Below are 5,891 nucleotides of genomic sequence, written 5' to 3'. Positions count from 1 at the left end.
ATCTCCTGTGGTGGTTTATCCCTGTCGGAAACTCGGTCGAACGCCACACCAAGTTTGCGAAAGGAAACACACGATAGGGTCGATTTCCACGGTGACGATCGGTTAGACGCAGACGACGGTCATCGCTGCGATCGAAACGGTCCGTCAAGCAAATAACAGACTCAGGCTGGCTGGCTGGCGTGGGCTCCTGCGGCTTGCACGCACGTTAATATGCACGTCTAAGCTTCGCGATGATCGCCGATCGACTGTTTACCACCGGCTGACACGGCCGTGTTGTTGCGTTCCCTCGAAGGTCTTCTATCCGTGATCGGTGGCGGCCGATGAGAGCGCGAGTCGACCAGTCACCGAGCGTTCCGTGCGTGCGTTAGACATCGCTCGACTCTTCTCGCTTGCCTGCTGTCCGTTTGCTAAACGTTGATAACCAAGCTCCGTTCAGATAATCTTCGGATACCGTGGAATCCGCTCGACAAGTCCCCCGGAGGGGAAAAGTTGGTGGGGATCCAATCCTCCTTTTCCCCTCCCACGAATCATCTCGTCGAACACATTTTCAGCCAGAAAATATTCTCCTGTAGTAGTTTGTTGTAACTAGTATTCCCCTCTTCTGTGCGATGATGACGCGTGAAAATATTTGAATCGCGAATCAGCACCTGGTCGTAAAATTCACGGGTCGTTTGATCGTAAATGCAGCTCGAATCGATCGCAATCGACAGTTTGGATTTATCGTCCTTGAGAAATTATTACCCAATCGCTTCGTGTTCTTTATCTGATAACGAGCCTTCTTGTCTGCTTATCGACGCGTAGATTAGTACTTCAAGGTGCATTATCAGAGAAGCGTTTCTTTTTCTTTTCGAATATACAACTCTGAACGGGACTGAGAACGCTGCTGCCTCCACGAGTGCACTTTCGAAGTGAAGCGCTGCACCACGCGACATTCGTTTCGGGCGACGTCGCTGTTTTTTCCTAAGATCGACGTCATTCGATCGCGAACGAAATCGAAGTCGTAAACAGCGACACGCGGGTCGAGCAAATATAAGCAATAAATTCGCACGCGATAGGCAAACGTTTGCATAGAGAAATTGATATCTCGGCTTTTATTTACTCCGATCCCCATGGTAGCTCGCTAATTCCTCCTCAAACAAACGACTTTTGGTGGTTAAGCGTTTCGTTACGAGCCTAGGGAACACGTTTACGAGCCAGAAACACTCGTGGCTTCTCTGTGGAGAGCGTGTATCGTCGTCGAACGATCATAGGTCACCGCGTGTCCCTAAGCCAGTAGTGTTTTTCCAGTTACGAAAGCAGCTTGAGATTTATCGATCGAAACGCAGCTGAACGATCAACGAATACCAAATAATCGGTGGAAACCGCTTGGAACCGGAGCCAGCTGGTCTACGCCGATCCGACAGGCAGGTAACCGTCCATTCAGACGCAACCGGCTGTTTGCATTTGTTACTCTCACGGTTGGTATACAGTACCGTACAAATGTATTCGGAGAAAAATCCTTTCGTGTATCATTTGAATTAAGGATACTGTTGAGGTTACATTAAACAATCAACGTCTGTTTTGTGTAATTCTTGTTAGGTATAGAAATTCGGCTCAGAAAATTTTGCAAAATTTTGTGACTATTTCAGCATTGATACCTTTGTATACTAATGGGGCCTTATCCCCGTTTATTCTTATCATCTGTATACGTGAAAAACTTTTGAAAATTTCGAAATTTAGAAACTGACTAATTTCTTCACTCTCATATCGCAATAAAAGGTACAAAGGATCGGAGAAAATGTATTGTCATAACATTTTAATCGTTGTTGTAAGAGTGCATTGACAAGTCATTTTGACTTGCTTGGTAGTTCTAGTGTTAATAAAGATGATATATATATATGTATAAAAAATGTGTTAGTCTCAATTCATTTATCCGATACTGTATACCAAGAAGGCGTGACACACGCAAGAACAGATCGGTACACGTTTTAACGTTCCCTGGGACACGCTCAAGCAAGGTGTCTGACCTCTTTCCGCTATCGAAGCGGCTTATAATCGTCATTGAAAGTAACGCGTCTCGTGAATCGTGAATCACGGCTCGTTGCGTAGAAAAAGTCTTCTGATTGCAAATGTTAGTCTCAACAATTGCGCAAGATAACTGCCGGCTCGTACGCACAAACGCCGTTAATCTCGACGCGTTCTATTGACACAATAAAGCCGGTTTCACACTGGCGGTCACGGTCCGGTCAGATCACGTCAAATCAAATAGCAGTCTTTATCAATCACACGTTACTCTAATAAGAGATATATAGTTTAAATTCAGATTGATCGTGATCTTATCGTACCTTCAACCACTAGGGTGAAACTGGCTTTAAAGTTGATTGCGCGCTCGTTTCAAGATTAACACAAACTCTCCTCCCTCGTTTGTTCGAAAAACTAGTCTGTAAATTCGAGCGTTCTTTTCTTTCAACACGGTCGACGCCCTTCATCGGTCTTAATTACAGTTTAATCGATGTTTTAACCAGTTCCCTATTCGTTGTTATACAAATCGCGTTACATCGCCGTCATTTCGTTCTTTGATTTCGATAGGGAAAATTCCTCGCAGTCATTTCCGCTCCGCTTTCACAATTAACTCTCGACGTTTCAATTCACGGTCTTTTTAAACATTTATCGTTCCGATGCTCCGTGCCGTCTACGGAACGCGTGCGATATTCCGGTTTATCTAATTCGAACAGTAACAGCAGCGACAACGTATCGCGAGGAGATAAAGTCTTGTGTACTCACCCTATGATCCACAGAAAAGGCAGACACCCAAACGCCCCACGACCGCGACCTTCTCTCTTTATTTCGACGGGAGATCTCTGGTTCTTCTACCAGCCAGCGCGCATCGCCGCGGGAAAATCCACACGTCGGCGCACCGATCGAAACAACGACGGGAGATCTTGATCGGGGCTATCGGGAGCACCAATGTCCCTCGAACGCCGCGTGAACGTCCATTCAGCTTCCTCACGAGCACAGAATCCTCGGCTGCGTGAACACGAGACAGAAACGGGAATATGTAAACGGCGTGCGCGTGACAGGGGCAACGGAATGGGTGCGACCGGCGATGGGTCTGTTCACGCGTGTCCGAACATTCTGGATATTTTCACATCTGGGCTTCGAATTTCGACCTAACCCGGGAGCTGTTGCCGGGGAGAGAGTAAGACGTTAAATTATCAACGCGTATTTTTCATCTTTCCTTCCGAGAACTCGAATACGAACCGATCTTGCCCTTCATATGTCTATAAATAGGAAAAAACAATCTTTAATATTCCCGAAATTTTTCATCCCATTAGAACAAACCATCTAGAACAAAACACGCTCTACTCGATGGGAACAATGGTTCATTCCAACACGCCGGTCGGATAAGATAAGAGAGAAGCAGGAACTATGACGCTTAGGTCGAGTAACGACGACTTTCCTTATCGTTCGAATGTTTCGAGGACAGTCACAGACGTGTATTTAAACAGCGATACATTCTGTCCTTCCGACTAATCTGGCAAAAGTATCTATTTTCCCAATTGTATCTATACTTTCTATTATTTAATTCCAGTGAATCTTAGCGAGGCACGAAGAGGACAGGGGTGAAAGGACTCGAACCGACTCCGAGGGGGGTGGGACACGGTTTCTTGGGGGGGGGGGGGTGTTAGAGGGTGAGGCAACGAGGGTCAAACACCGGGAGAAAGTTGAATGCGCGAGACCTCGATGTTTCTTCCTGGAGCGCGGAGCGATGTCATCCTTTCGCGGCCAGGGAGGGTAGTTCGGATTTCTGGCGAGTTCGAAGGAGCCTACGGATTCGAAAGGAACGAACGATCCGGTCGAATCGAGTGCACGAACGGTGGAACGTTGACGTTCCTCGAATCCCCGTCGGCGAACTAGATGCGAAAGCTCGGGAGCGAGAAGCGTGCGGCGCGTATCCGCGACGCGAGCATACTGCTACTCGCGGACGCTGGAGGCGGCTGCCTTCACCCTCTTCAGTATTGATCCACGTGGCCCGCCTCGACGCTCTCCGAGCAGCCCCGTTACTACCGTCTCTTTGCCGCGTCCACCGACCGATGGCTACCGATCCACATCTCCACCCTTTCGCGTCCTCATCTTCTCTTCACCCTCACCGTTCACCTCGGTATCCCCTGTTTTCATACCGGCTTCTCTCCCCCTTCGACTGGACCAATGTGTTTTTTGTGTTCTCGCGATGTCGTTGACCCTTTTAAAATCGAGTATTCCGGCCTGATCTGGTCACGGTCTGGACCCTCCTTACCTTATAATCTAGAAACTTCAATCTTTGACACGGAAACACATTTTTTGAAAAAGGTCTTACAGTTTTTGAGAAAAAAATTCCCGAAGAACACTCTTTTTTTCGGCCTCCTGCCTGAGCATGATCCCTTAAACTCAGATAACAGGCAAACGTCATATGTACGTCCGGAAAAGGTACGTTTTGGATGTTTTGTATATTCGGAGGATGTGAGGAAAAGGTCCACATGTCCCGTTACGTCCTCGTTAAGATCTTTAAATATCTTGGGAAGGTCCTATTTAGAAAGTAGTAGTACTATTTTTCTAGTAGATTGACGATAACTTGATATTTGTATTCGTAGATTGTAATGTGGGGTGTGGCAAAGAATGGGACCGAATGTAATGTCGTGATTCACATTCGTTTAAGGGATATATCGTTAAAATCATTTCGTCCCGAATAAGATGATTTTGTTATGGGTGATTTTGGCTTGAGAAGGACTGTATAGTTTCGATATAGGGAATAGATACATAGAGCTAAACGGAAAACGAATATTCAAAAGAGAGATCGTGGTGTTTAGTCGCCTCTGGGAACAAAGCTGTAAACTTCCGGTCGTTCCCAAAGACCGAGGGTTGGAAGCTGAACGCGGGAGGGTCATCGGGTTTGAATGTAGGTCGTTGCCCTATCTGCAAGTGCGAAAACGCTCCCCCGAGGGCAAGCACAAAGGTTTCCAGGGATTTATTATTTATCCGGAAAAACAGGCGAGAATTATATGATATGAACATAGTTAAGATAAGGTTTACAGTTGCACGATATGCGGGTTATATTTATGTAAACTTCAGCGACGTATTATGATATATAATAGTAGTTGGTCAAACCGAATAGGAGGGTACGTTGCAGCTTTTCTGGAATAAATCAGCATAAATTCAACTGTTTATTTCAGGAAAACAAAAATCTTTATCTAGTATTCCTTTATTGGAATATTCGCAGTAGATTATTCCTATTGAATACGGACAAGTAGAATAGTCAGGATTGCATTGTCCGAGGAGTGATGCGCAGTCGATAAAATCGTCGAGATTTATCATATGAAAATACCTGCAACTGTCAGTTGATAAAACAGTGATGATCATCGAAGGGTTCGATAAATCGAAATTTTATACTGGAGAGCTAAATCTTTAAAAAGAACATGTCGCTTAAACAAATTAATTAAAAATGATATTTCTTTGGGGAATATGAACATCATAAATAAACGAGAGCGGTAGAGCGAGCCGTGGTATCGTTGCTTTCCGTCAGTGCCGACGCGTGCCGAACGGTGCCGGAGATGGCCGGAGCGATCGAACGGGAGTGAGTGAGAGCGGGAGAGCGAGCCGCGGTATCGGTGCTCTCCGTCGGTTTGACGCTTGGCGAGGATTTCAGGGGTCTATGGGGGGAGATGTGCGAGCGAGAGAGTACGGTAGAGCCGTAGAGCGTGCCGAGTATCGGTGCTCTCCGTCGATCCAACGCGCTAGTGTGTTGCGTCACCCAGTTTATTGACTTAGCCGTGTACGCCGTGTACCAAGGTCGTACCATCCCGTGCAGGTCTGTGCTTGCTTCCTCACTTTGTCGTGAACCGTCGCGGAGGGTGGTCGCGCGTCTCATACTCGTC

This window comes from Dufourea novaeangliae, unplaced genomic scaffold (genome assembly GCF_001272555.1).
Source record: "Dufourea novaeangliae isolate 0120121106 unplaced genomic scaffold, ASM127255v1 scaffold125, whole genome shotgun sequence".
Classification (NCBI taxonomy): domain Eukaryota; kingdom Metazoa; phylum Arthropoda; class Insecta; order Hymenoptera; family Halictidae; genus Dufourea; species Dufourea novaeangliae.
Note: the sequence above shows the minus strand (reverse complement) of the source record.